Source organism: Bombina bombina, chromosome 1 (genome assembly GCF_027579735.1).
Source record: "Bombina bombina isolate aBomBom1 chromosome 1, aBomBom1.pri, whole genome shotgun sequence".
NCBI lineage: Eukaryota > Metazoa > Chordata > Amphibia > Anura > Bombinatoridae > Bombina > Bombina bombina.
Genome location: NC_069499.1, coordinates 216,138,655 through 216,152,828, shown reverse-complemented (window position 1 = coordinate 216,152,828; position 14,174 = coordinate 216,138,655). Strand labels below are relative to the sequence as shown.

Genomic DNA, 14,174 nt, shown 5'->3' with positions numbered 1-14,174 from the left:
GCACTTTAATTCATCAAAATTTACATTTCACTCCTCTTGAGAAAAAAAACTTACCTTTTAATCTTCACAGCAGCTCCAGCTTCCTCCGCCCGTGGCAAAGCCTCTTCCTGGGTCTAAAATGAGGAATCCAGCTTCCTCCAATCACGGCGTTGAATTAGACACTGATTCCCCCGGGGGGAAGCCGTGATTGGAGGATGACCTATCAATCATTTCTGACGTCAGAAATTACTTGCAACGACCGGAGGAAGCTGGAGCTGCTGTGAAGAATTAAAGGTATGTTTTTTTTTCTCAACAGGAGTGAAATGTAAATTTTGATGCATTAAAGTGCCCCTGTTTTTAATCAAATTTTTAAAAACCGGGCACTTAAGCATCAAAATTGACATTCACTTTAAACTTCATATGGAAATAACATCACTGTGCCTGTGCATACCAGAAGCACGATTTCTAGCAAGTCCTGGGACTAGCATCTCGATTGGCTGCTTAAAATCCATTTACAATGGGATTTGCTACTGAGGAAATTGTCAGGTAAAATATCTGCCTTTATTAATTAGAGACTGGGGGTGGATTGCCTGGGCAGTATGCATTGTTACAATAGCAAATGTTCACATTTCTAAAGTGAACATTTCTCCTGTTAAGTGTAGTCAGTCCACGGGTCATCCATTACTTATGGGATATTAACTCCTCCCTAACAGGAAGTGCAAGAGGATCACCCAAGCAGAGCTGCTATATAGCTCCTCCCCTCTACGTCACACCCAGTCATTCTCTTGCACCTAACTAATAGATAGGATGTGTGAGAGGAGTGTGGTTATTACATTTAGTTTTTTATTACTTCAATCAAAAGTTTGTTATTTTAAACAGCACCGGAGTGTGTTGTTTATTCTCAGGCAGTATTAGAAGAAGAATCTACCTGAGTTTGTGTATGATCTTAGCGGACGTAACTAAGATCCATTTGCTGTTTTCGGCCATTCTGAGGAGCGAGGTAACTTCAGAACAGGGGACAGCGGGCAGGGTTCACCTGCAAAGAGGTATGTTGCAGTATATTATTTTCTAAGGAATGGAATTGACTGAGAAAATACTGCTAATACCGATATAATGTAAGTACAGCCTTAAATGCAGTAGTAGTAACTGGTATCAAGCTGTTATGTATGTTGGCACCAAAGTATTTCTGGGGAATGGCACTTCACTAAGAAAATACTGTTTACATATAACTCTAGCCTCTCTGCAGTGATAGCGACTAGCAACAGGCTTTTATTCTTATTCATATATTTAAAACGTTTACTGTCAGGTTAATCGTTTTTTTCTCTGAGGTACTTGGTGAAAATTTATGGGCTTTATTTTCCACTTGGCTGTCGTTTATTTTGTATAAAATCAGTTACTGAGCTTCCCCACTGCTGTATTAAGAGTGGGAGGGGCCTATTTTTTGGCGCTTTTACTACGCATTAAAAATTCAGTCACAGTCTTCCTTATTCTCCCTGCATGATCCAGGACGTCTCTACAGAGCTCAGGGGTCTCCAAAACTAGTTTGAGGGAGGTAATCACTCACAGCAGACCTGTGAGACTGTGCTTTGACTGTGATAAAAAACGTATTTATTTGTCAATCGTTTTTGGTATTAAGGGGTTAATAATCCATTTGCTGATGGGTGCTATCCTTTGCTAAATTAATGCATTTCATATGAAAAATTGATTGCTATAACTAAACCGGTTCATTGTTATATCAAAGTGACAGTTTTTTGTGTGCTTCTTAAAGGCACAGTAACGTTTTGCATATTGCTTGTAAATTCAGTTGAAAAGTATTTCCAAGCTTGCTAGTCTAATTGCTAGTTTGTTTAAACATGTCTGACACAGAGGAATCTCTTTGTGCAATATGTTCAAAAGCCAAGGTGGAGCCCAATAGAAATTTATGTACTAATTGCATTGATGCTACTTTAAATAAAAGCCAATCTGTACATGTTAAGCAACATTCACCAGACAACGAGGGGGAAGTTATGCCGACTAACTTGCCTCACGTGTCAGTACCTGCATCTCCCGCTCAGGAGGTGCGTGATATTGTAACGCCAAGTACATCAGGGCGGCCATTACAAATCACTTTACAAGACATGGCTAATGTTATGACTGAAGTTTTGTCTAAATTGCCAGAACTTAGGGGTAAACGAGATCACTCTGGGGTGAGAACAGAGTGCGCTGATAATGCTAGGGCCATGTCTGATACTGCGTCACAATTTGCAGAACATGAGGACGGAGAGCTTCATTCTGCGGGTGACGGATCTGATCCAAATAAACTGGATTCAGACATTTCAAGTTTTAAGTTTAAGCTGGAAAACCTCCGTGTATTACTAGGGGAGGTGTTAGCGGCTCTGAATGATTGTAACACAGTTGCAATCCCAGAGAAAATGTGTAGGTTGGATAAATATTTTGCGGTACCGACGAGTACTGACGTTTCTTTCATGTAATTAACAAGAGTCCATGAGCTAGTGACGTATGGGATATACATTCCTACCAGGAGGGGCAAAGTTTCCCAAACCTTAAAATGCCTATAAATACACCCCTCACCACACCCACAAATCAGTTTTTACAAACTTTGCCTCCAAGGGAGGTGGTGAAGTAAGTTTGTGCTAGATTCTACGTTGATATGCGCTCCGCAGCAAGTTGGAGCCCGGTTTTCCTCTCAGCGTGCAGTGAATGTCAGAGGGATGTGAAGAGAGTATTGCCTATTGAATGCAGTGATCTCCTTCTACGGGGTCTATTTCATAAGGTTCTCTGTTATCGGTCGTAGAGATTCATCTCTTACCTCCCTTTTCAGATCGACGATATACTCTTATATTTACCATTACCTCTACTGATTCTCGTTTCAGTACTGGTTTGGCTTTCTACAAACATGTAGATGAGTGTCCTGGGGTAAGTAAGTCTTATTTTCTGTGACACTCTAAGCTATGGTTGGGCACTTTATTTATAAAGTTCTAAATATATGTATTCAAACATTTATTTGCCTTGACTCAGAATGTTCAACTTTCCTTATTTTCAGACAGTCAGTTTCATATTTGGGATTATGCATTGAATTATCATATTTTTCTTACCTCAAAAATTTGACTTTTTTCCCTGTGGGCTGTTAGGCTCGCGGGGGCTGAAAATGCTTCATTTTATTGCGTCATTCTTGGCGCGGACTTTTTTGGCGCAAAAATTATTTTCCGTTTCCGGCGTCATACGTGTCGCCGGAAGTTGCGTCATTTTTTGACGTTATTTTGCGCCAAAAATGTCGGCGTTCCGGATGTGGCGTCATTTTTGGCGCCAAAAGCATTTAGGCGCCAAATAATGTGGGCGTCTTATTTGGCGCTAAAAAATATGGGCGTCGCTTTTGTCTCCACATTATTTCAGTCTCATTTTTCATTTGCTTCTGGTTGCTAGAAGCTTGATATTTGGCATTCTTTCCCATTCCTGAAACTGTCTTATAAGGAATTTGATCTATTTTGCTTTATATGTTGTTTTTTCTCTTACATATTGCAAGATGTCTCACGTTGCATCTGAGCCAGAAGATACTACAGGAAAATCACTGCCTGCTGGATCTACCAAAGCTAAGTGTATCTGCTGTAAACTTTTGGTAGCTATTCCTCCAGCTGTTGTTTGTAATAATTGTCATGACAAACTTGTTAAAGCAGATAATATTTCCTTTAGTAATGTACCATTGCCTGTTGCAGTTCCCTCAACATCTAAGGTGCAGAATGTTCCTGATAACATAAGAGATTTTGTTTCTGAATCTATAAAGAAGGCTTTGTCTGTTATTTCTCCTTCTAGTAAACGTAAAAAGTCTTTTAAATCTTCTCTCTCTACAGATGAATTTTTAAATGAACACCATCATTCTGATTCTTTGGACTCTTCTGGTTCAGAGGATTCTATCTCAGAGATTGATGCTGATAAATCTTCATATTTATTTAAGATGGAATTTTTTCGCTCTTTACTTAAAGAAGTACTAATTGCTTTAGAAATAGAGGATTCTAGTCCTCTTGATACTAATTCTATACGTTTGGATAAGGTTTTTAAAGCTCCTGCGGTTATTCCAGAAGTTTTTCCTGTTCCTAATGCTATTTCTGCAGTAATTTCCAAAGAATGGGATAAATTAGGTAATTCATTTACTCCTTCTAAACGTTTTAAGCAATTATATCCTGTTCCGCCTGACAGGTTAGAATTTTGGGACAAAATCCCTAAAGTTGATGGGGCTATTTCTACCCTTGCTAAACGTACTACCATTCCTACGTCAGATGGTACCTCGTTTAAGGATCCTTTAGATAGAAAAATTGAATCTTTTCTAAGAAAAGCTTATCTGTGTTCAGGTAATCTTCTTAGACCTGCTATATCATTGGCTGATGTTGCTGCAGCTTCAACTTTTTGGTTGGAAACTCTAGCGCAACAAGTAACAAATCGTGATTCTCATGATATTATTATTCTTCTCCAGCATGCTAATAATTTTATCTGTGATGCCATTTTTGATATTATTAGAGTTGATGTTAGGTTTATGTCTCTGGCTATCTTAGCCAGAAGAGCTTTATGGCTTAAGACTTGGAATGCTGATATGGCTTCTAAATCAACTCTACTTTCCATTTCTTTCCAGGGAAACAAATTATTTGGTTCTCAGTTGGATTCTATTATTTCAACTGTTACTGGTGGGAAAGGAACTTTTTTACCACAGGATAAAAAATCTAAAGGTAAAAACAGGGCTAACAATCGTTTTCGTTCCTTTCGTTTCAACAAAGAACAAAAGCCTGATCCTTCGTCCTCAGGAGCAGTTTCAGTTTGGAAACCATCTCCAGTCTGGAATAAATCCAAGCCTGCTAGAAAGGCAAAGCCTGCTTCTAAGTTCACATGAAGGTACGGCCCTCATTCCAGTTCAGCTGGTAGGGGGCAGGTTACGTTTTTTCAAAGAAATTTGGATCAATTCTGTTCACAATCTTTGGATTCAGAACATTGTTTCAGAAGGGTACAGAATTGGTTTCAAGATGAGACCTCCTGCAAAGAGATTTTTTCTTTCCCGTGTCCCAGTAAATCCAGTGAAAGCTCAAGCATTTCTGAATTGTGTTTCAGATCTAGAGTTGGCTGGAGTAATTATGCCAGTTCCAGTTCCGGAACAGGGGATGGGGTTTTATTCAAATCTCTTCATTGTACCAAAGAAGGAGAATTCCTTCAGACCAGTTCTGGATCTAAAATTATTGAATCGTTATGTAAGGATACCAACGTTCAAGATGGTAACTGTAAGGACTATATTGCCTTTTGTTCAGCAAGGGAATTATATGTCCACAATAGATTTACAGGATGCATATCTGCATATTCCGATTCATCCAGATCATTATCAGTTCCTGAGATTCTCTTTTCTAGACAAGCATTACCAATTTGTGGCTCTACCGTTTGGCCTTGCTACAGCTCCAAGAATTTTCACAAAGATTCTCGGTGCCCTTCTGTCTGTAATCAGAGAACAGGGTATTGTGGTATTTCCTTATTTGGACGATATCTTGGTACTTGCTCAGTCTTTACATTTAGCAGAGTCTCATACGAATCGACTTGTGTTGTTTCTTCAAGATCATGGTTGGAGGATCAATTTACCAAAAAGTTCTTTGATTCCTCAAACAAGGGTAACCTTTCTGGGTTTCCAGATAGATTCAGTGTCCATGACTCTGTCTTTAACAGACAAGAGACGTCTAAAATTGATTACAGCTTGTCGAAACCTTCAGTCTCAATCATTCCCTTCGGTAGCCTTATGCATGGAAATTCTAGGTCTTATGACTGCTGCATCGGACGCGATCCCCTTTGCTCGTTTTCACATGCGACCTCTTCAGCTCTGTATACTGAACCAATGGTGCAGGGATTACACGAAGATATATCAATTAATATCTTTAAAACCGATTGTTCGACACTCTCTAACGTGGTGGACAGATCACCATCGTTTAATTCAGGGGGCTTCTTTTGTTCTTCCGACCTGGACTGTAATTTCAACAGATGCAAGTCTCTCAGGTTGGGGAGCTGTGTGGGGATCTCTGACGGCACAAGGAGTTTGGGAATCTCAGGAGGTGAGATTACCGATCAATATTTTGGAACTCCGTGCAATTTTCAGAGCTCTTCAGTTTTGGCCTCTTCTGAAGAGAGAATCGTTCATTTGTTTTCAGACAGACAATGTCACAACTGTGGCATACATCAATCATCAAGGAGGAACTCACAGTCCTCTGGCTATGAAAGAAGTATCTCGAATTTTGGTTTGGGCGGAATCCAGCTCCTGTCTAATCTCTGCGGTTCATATCCCAGGTGTAGACAATTGGGAAGCGGATTATCTCAGTCGCCAAACGTTGCATCCGGGCGAATGGTCTCTTCACCCAGAGGTATTTCTTCAGATTGTTCAAATGTGGGGGCTCCCAGAGATAGATCTGATGGCCTCTCATCTAAACAAGAAACTTCCCAGGTATCTGTCCAGATCCCGGGATCCTCAGGCGGAGGCAGTGGATGCATTATCACTTCCTTGGAAGTATCATCCTGCCTATATCTTTCCGCCTCTAGTTCTTCTTCCAAGAGTAATCTCCAAGATTCTGAGGGAATGCTCGTTTGTTCTGCTAATAGCTCCGGCATGGCCTCACAGGTTTTGGTATGCGGATCTTGTCCGGATGGCATCTTGCCAACCATGGACTCTTCCGTTAAGACCAGACCTTCTGTCGCAAGGTCCTTTTTTCCATCCGGATCTGAAATCCTTAAATTTAAAGGTATGGAGATTGAACGCTTGATTCTTGGTCAAAGAGGTTTCTCTGACTCCGTGATTAATACTATGTTACAGGCTCGTAAATCTGTATCTCGAGAGATATATTATAGAGTCTGGAAGACTTATATTTCTTGGTGTCTTTCTCATCATTTTTCTTGGCATTCTTTTAGAATACCGAGAATTTTACAGTTTCTTCAGGATGGTTTAGATAAGGGTTTGTCCGCAAGTTCTTTGAAAGGACAAATCTCCGCTCTTTCTGTTCTTTTTCACAGAAAGATTGCTATTCTTCCTGATATTCATTGTTTTGTACAAGCTTTGGTTCGTATAAAACCTGTCATTAAGTCAATTTCTCCTCCATGGAGTTTGAATTTGGTTCTGGGAGCTCTTCAAGCTCCTCCGTTTGAACCTATGCATTCATTGGACATTAAATTACTTTCTTGGAAAGTTTTGTTCCTTTTGGCCATCTCTTCTGCTAGAAGAGTTTCTGAATTATCTGCTCTTTCTTGTGAGTCTCCTTTTCTGATTTTTCATCAGGATAAGGCGGTGTTGCGAACTTCTTTTGAATTTTTACCTAAAGTTGTGAATTCCAACAACATTAGTAGAGAAATTGTGGTTCCTTCATTATGTCCTAATCCTAAGAATTCTAAGGAGAAATCGTTGCATTCTTTGGATGTTGTTAGAGCTTTGAAATATTATGTTGAAGCTACGAAATCTTTCCGTAAGACTTCTAGTCTATTTGTTATCTTTTCCGGTTCTAGGAAAGGCCAGAAAGCTTCTGCCATTTCTTTGGCATCTTGGTTGAAATCTTTAATTCATCTTGCCTATGTTGAGTCGGGTAAAATTCCGCCTCAGAGAATTACAGCTCATTCTACTAGGTCAGTATCTACTTCCTGGGCGTTTAGGAATGAAGCTTCGGTTGACCAGATCTGCAAAGCAGCAACTTGGTCCTCTTTGCATACTTTTACTAAATTCTACCATTTTGATGTATTTTCTTCTTCTGAAGCAGTTTTTGGTAGAAAAGTTCTTCAGGCAGCGGTTTCAGTTTGAATCTTCTGCTTATGTTTTTCGTTAAACTTTATTTTGGGTGTGGATTATTTTCAGCAGGAATTGGCTGTCTTTATTTTATCCCTCCCTCTCTAGTGACTCTTGTGTGGAAAGATCCACATCTTGGGTAGTCATTATCCCATACGTCACTAGCTCATGGACTCTTGTTAATTACATGAAAGAAAACATAATTTATGTAAGAACTTACCTGATAAATTCATTTCTTTCATATTAACAAGAGTCCATGAGGCCCACCCTTTTTTGTGGTGGTTATGATTTTTTTGTATAAAGCACAATTATTCCAATTCCTTATTTTATATGCTTCGCACTTTTTTCTTATCACCCCACTTCTTGGCTATTCGTTAAACTGATTTGTGGGTGTGGTGAGGGGTGTATTTATAGGCATTTTAAGGTTTGGGAAACTTTGCCCCTCCTGGTAGGAATGTATATCCCATACGTCACTAGCTCATGGACTCTTGTTAATATGAAAGAAATGAATTTATCAGGTAAGTTCTTACATAAATTATGTTTTTTCCTATACCTAAGAGACTTACTGAAATTGTTACTAAGGAGTGGGATAGACCCGGTGTGCCTTTCTCACCCCCTCCTATATTCAGAAAAATGTTTCCAATAGACGCCACCACACGGGACTTATGGCAAACGGTCCCTAAGGTGGAGGGAGCAGTTTCTACTTTAGCTAAGCGTACCACTATCCCGGTGGAGGATAGCTGTGCCTTTTCAGATCCAATGGATAAAAAGTTAGAGGGTTACCTTAAGAAAATGTTTGTTCAACAAGGTTTTATATTGCAACCCCTTGCATGCATTGCGCCTGTCACGGCTGCGGCAGCATTTTGGTTTGAGTCTCTGGAAGAGACCCTTGACTCAGCTCCATTAGATGAGATTACACACAAGCTTAAAACCCTTAAGCTAGCTAATTCATTTATTTCGGATGCCGTAGTACATTTAACTAAACTTACGGCTAAGAATTCCGGATTCGCCATTCAGGCGCGCAGAGCGCTGTGGCTAAAATCCTGGTCAGCTGATGTAACTTCTAAATCTAAATTGCTTAACATACCTTTCAAGGGGCAGACATTATTCGGGCCCGGTTTGAAAGAAATTATCGCTGATATTACGGGAGGTAAAGGCCATGCCCTGCCTCAAGACAGAGCCAAACCAAGGGCTAGACAGTCTAATTTTCGTGCCTTTCGTAACTTCAAGGCAGGAGCAGCATCAACTTCCTCTGCTCCAAAACAGGAAGGAGCTGTTGCTCGCTACAGACAAGGCTGGAAACCTAACCAGACCTGGAACAAGGGCAAGCAGGCCAGAAAACCTGCTGCTGCCCCTAAGACAGCATGAAGTGAGGGCCCCCGATCCGGAAACGGATCTAGTGGGGGGCAGACTCTCTCTCTTCGCCCAGGCTTGGGCAAGAGATGTCCAGGATCCCTGGGCGTTGGAGATCATATCTCAGGGATATCTTCTGGACTTCAAAGCTTCTCCTCCACAAGGGAGATTTCATCTTTCAAGGTTGTCAACAAACCAGATAAAGAAAGAGGCGTTTCTACGCTGTGTACAAGACCTCTTACTAATGGGAGTGATCCACCCAGTTCCGCGGTCGGAACACGGACAAGGGTTTTACTCAAATCTGTTTGTGGTTCCCAAAAAAGAGGGAACCTTCAGACCAATATTGGATTTAAAGATCCTAAACAAATTCCTAAGAGTTCCATCGTTCAAAATGAAAACTATTCGGACAATCTTACCCATGATCCAAAGAGGTCAGTACATGACCACAGTGGATTTAAAGGATGCCTACCTTCACATACCGATTCACAAGGAACATTACCGGTATCTAAGGTTTGCCTTCCTAGACAGGCATTACCAGTTTGTAGCTCTTCCCTTCGGGTTGGCTACGGCTCCAAGAATCTTTACAAAGGTTCTGGGCTCTCTTCTGGCGGTACTAAGACCGCGAGGAATATCGGTAGCTCCGTACCTAGACGACATTCTGATACAAGCGTCAAGCTTCCAAACTGCCAAGTCTCATACAGAGTTAGTACTGGCATTTCTAAGGTCGCATGGGTGGAAAGTGAACGAAGAGAAGAGTTCTCTCTTACCACTCACAAGAGTTCCCTTCTTGGGGACTCTTATAGATTCTGTAGAAATGAAAATTTACCTGACAGAGGACAGGTTAACAAAGCTTCTAAATGCTTGCCGTGTCCTTCATTCCATTCAACACCCGTCAGTGGCTCAATGCATGGAGGTAATCGGCTTAATGGTACCGGCAAAGGACATAGTACCTTTTGCACGCCTACATCTCAGACCGCTGCAATTGTGCATGCTAAGTCAGTGGAATGGGGATTACTCAGATTTGTCCCCTATGCTGAATCTGGATCAAGAGACCAGAGATTCCCTTCTATGGTGGCTTTCTCGGACACATCTGTCCAGGGGGATGCCCTTCAGCAGGCCAGACTGGACAATTGTAACAACAGACGCCAGCCTACTAGGTTGGGGCGCTGTCTGGAATTCTCTGAAGGCTCAGGGATCATGGACTCAGGAGGAGAGTCTCCTTCCAATAAACATTCTGGAATTGAGAGCAGTTCTCAATGCCCTTCTGGCTTGGCCTCAGTTAGCAACTCTGAGGTTCATCAGGTTTCAGTCGGACAACATCACGACTGTGGCTTACATCAACCATCAGGGAGGGACAAGGAGTTCCCTAGCGATGATGGAAGTATCAAAGATAATTCGCTGGGCAGAGTCTCACTCTTGCCACCTGTCAGCGATCCACATCCCAGGCGTGGAGAACTGGGAGGCGGATTTCCTAAGTCGCCAGACTTTTCATCCGGGGGAGTGGGAACTTCATCCGGAGGTCTTTGCCCAAATACTTCGACGTTGGGGCAAACCAGATATGGATCTCATGGCGTCTCGCCAGAACGCCAAGCTTCCTTGTTACGGGTCCAGGTCCAGGGACCCGGGAGCGGTCCTGATAGATGCTTTGACAGCACCTTGGACCTTCAGGATGGCTTATGTATTTCCACCCTTCCCGATGCTTCCTCGTTTGATTGCCAGGATCAAACAGGAGAAAGCATCGGTGATTCTAATAGCGCCTGCGTGGCCACACAGGACCTGGTATGCAGATCTAGTGGACATGTCATCCTGTCCACCTTGGTCTCTGCCTCTGAGACAGGACCTTCTAATTCAGGGTCCTTTCAAACATCAAAATCTAATTTCTCTGAAGCTGACTGCATGGAAATTGAACGCTTGATTTTATCAAAGCGTGGATTTTCGGAGTCAGTAATTGATACCTTAATGCAGGCTAGGAAACCTGTTACCAGGAAAATTTACCATAAGATATGGCGTAAATACTTACACTGGTGCGAATCCAAGAGTTACTCATGGAGTAAGGTTAGGATTCCTAGGATATTGTCTTTTCTACAAGAAGGTTTAGAAAAGGGTTTATCTGCAAGTTCTTTAAAGGGACAGATCTCAGCTCTGTCCATCCTTTTACACAAACGTCTGTCAGAAGTTCCAGACGTTCAGGCTTTTTGTCAGGCTTTGGCTAGGATTAAGCCTGTGTTTAAGACTGTAGCTCCACCGTTGAGCTTAAACTTAGTTCTTAACGTTTTACAGGGTGTTCCGTTTGAACCCCTTCATTCCATTGATATCAAGCTGTTATCTTGGAAAGTTCTGTTTTTAGTGGCTATTTCCTCGGCTCGTAGAGTCTCTGAGTTATCAGCCTTACATTGTGATTCTCCTTATCTGATTTTTCATTCAGATAAGGTAGTTCTGCGTACTAAACCTGGGTTCTTACCTAAGGTAGTCACTAACAAGAATATCAATCAAGAGATTGTTGTTCCATCATTGTGCCCTAACCCTTCTTCAAAGAAAGAACGACTTCTGCACAATCTTGACGTAGTCCGTGCCCTGAAATTTTATTTACAGGCAACTAAAGATTTTCGTCAAACTTCTTCCCTGTTTGTCGTTTATTCTGGACAGAGGAGAGGTCAAAAAGCATCTGCTACCTCTCTCTCTTTTTGGCTTCGTAGCATAATACGTTTAGCCTATGAGACTGCTGGACAGCAACCTCCTGAAAGGATTATAGCTCATTCTACTAGAGCTGTGGCTTCCACTTGGGCCTTTAAGAATGAGGCCTCTGTTGAACAGATTTGCAAGGCTGCAACTTGGTCTTCTCTTCATATTTTTTCCAAATTTTACAAATTTGACACCTTTGCTTCTTCGGAGGCTGTTTTTGGGAGAAAAGTTCTTCAGGCAGTGGTTCCTTCCGTATAAAGATCCTGCCTGTCCCTCCCGTCATCCGTGTACTTTAGCTTTGGTATTGGTATCCCATAAGTAATGGATGACCCGTGGACTGACTACACTTAACAGGAGAAAACATAATTTCTTTCATGTAATTAACAAGAGTCCATGAGCTAGTGACGTATGGGATATACATTCCTACCAGGAGGGGCAAAGTTTCCCAAACCTTAAAATGCCTATAAATACACCCCTCACCACACCCACAAATCAGTTTTTACAAACTTTGCCTCCAAGGGAGGTGGTGAAGTAAGTTTGTGCTAGATTCTACGTTGATATGCGCTCCGCAGCAAGTTGGAGCCCGGTTTTCCTCTCAGCGTGCAGTGAATGTCAGAGGGATGTGAAGAGAGTATTGCCTATTGAATGCAGTGATCTCCTTCTACGGGGTCTATTTCATAAGGTTCTCTGTTATCGGTCGTAGAGATTCATCTCTTACCTCCCTTTTCAGATCGACGATATACTCTTATATTTACCATTACCTCTACTGATTCTCGTTTCAGTACTGGTTTGGCTTTCTACAAACATGTAGATGAGTGTCCTGGGGTAAGTAAGTCTTATTTTCTGTGACACTCTAAGCTATGGTTGGGCACTTTATTTATAAAGTTCTAAATATATGTATTCAAACATTTATTTGCCTTGACTCAGAATGTTCAACTTTCCTTATTTTCAGACAGTCAGTTTCATATTTGGGATTATGCATTGAATTATCATATTTTTCTTACCTCAAAAATTTGACTTTTTTCCCTGTGGGCTGTTAGGCTCGCGGGGGCTGAAAATGCTTCATTTTATTGCGTCATTCTTGGCGCGGACTTTTTTGGCGCAAAAATTCTTTTCCGTTTCCGGCGTCATACGTGTCGCCGGAAGTTGCGTCATTTTTTGACGTTATTTTGCGCCAAAAATGTCGGCGTTCCGGATGTGGCGTCATTTTTGGCGCCAAAAGCATTTAGGCGCCAAATAATGTGGGCGTCTTATTTGGCGCTAAAAAATATGGGCGTCGCTTTTGTCTCCACATTATTTCAGTCTCATTTTTCATTTGCTTCTGGTTGCTAGAAGCTTGATATTTGGCATTCTTTCCCATTCCTGAAACTGTCTTATAAGGAATTTGATCTATTTTGCTTTATATGTTGTTTTTTCTCTTACATATTGCAAGATGTCTCACGTTGCATCTGAGCCAGAAGATACTACAGGAAAATCACTGCCTGCTGGATCTACCAAAGCTAAGTGTATCTGCTGTAAACTTTTGGTAGCTATTCCTCCAGCTGTTGTTTGTAATAATTGTCATGACAAACTTGTTAAAGCAGATAATATTTCCTTTAGTAATGTACCATTGCCTGTTGCAGTTCCCTCAATATCTAAGGTGCAGAATGTTCCTGATAACATAAGAGATTTTGTTTCTGAATCTATAAAGAAGGCTTTGTCTGTTATTTCTCCTTCTAGTAAACGTAAAAAGTCTTTTAAATCTTCTCTCTCTACAGATGAATTTTTAAATGAACACCATCATTCTGATTCTTTGGACTCTTCTGGTTCAGAGGATTCTATCTCAGAGATTGATGCTGATAAATCTTCATATTTATTTAAGATGGAATTTATTCGCTCTTTACTTAAAGAAGTACTAATTGCTTTAGAAATAGAGGATTCTAGTCCTCTTGATACTAATTCTATACGTTTGGATAAGGTTTTTAAAGCTCCTGCGGTTATTCCAGAAGTTTTTCCTGTTCCTAATGCTATTTCTGCAGTAATTTCCAAAGAATGGGATAAATTGGGTAATTCATTTACTCCTTCTAAACGTTTTAAGCAATTATATCCTGTTCCGCATGACAGGTTAGAATTTTGGGACAAAATCCCTAAAGTTGATGGGGCTATTTCTACCCTTGCTAAACGTACTACCATTCCTACGTCAGATGGTACCTCGTTTAAGGATCCTTTAGATAGAAAAATTGAATCTTTTCTAAGAAAAGCTTATCTGTGTTCAGGTAATCTTCTTAGACCTGCTATATCATTGGCTGATGTTGCTGCAGCTTCAACTTTTTGGTTGGAAACTCTAGCGCAACAAGTAACAAATCGTGATTCTCATGATATTATTATTCTTCTCCAG

At 41.0% G+C, this 14,174-nt stretch overlaps 1 protein-coding gene across 1 annotated transcript in view; it reads left to right on the top strand.

Annotated features, from left to right (window-relative positions):
• The window catches only part of ZFYVE26 (zinc finger FYVE-type containing 26), a gene marked incomplete at its 3' end in the record, with an annotated part of 634,764 nt that overhangs the window by 520,554 nt on the left and 100,036 nt on the right, over nucleotides 1-14,174 (top strand).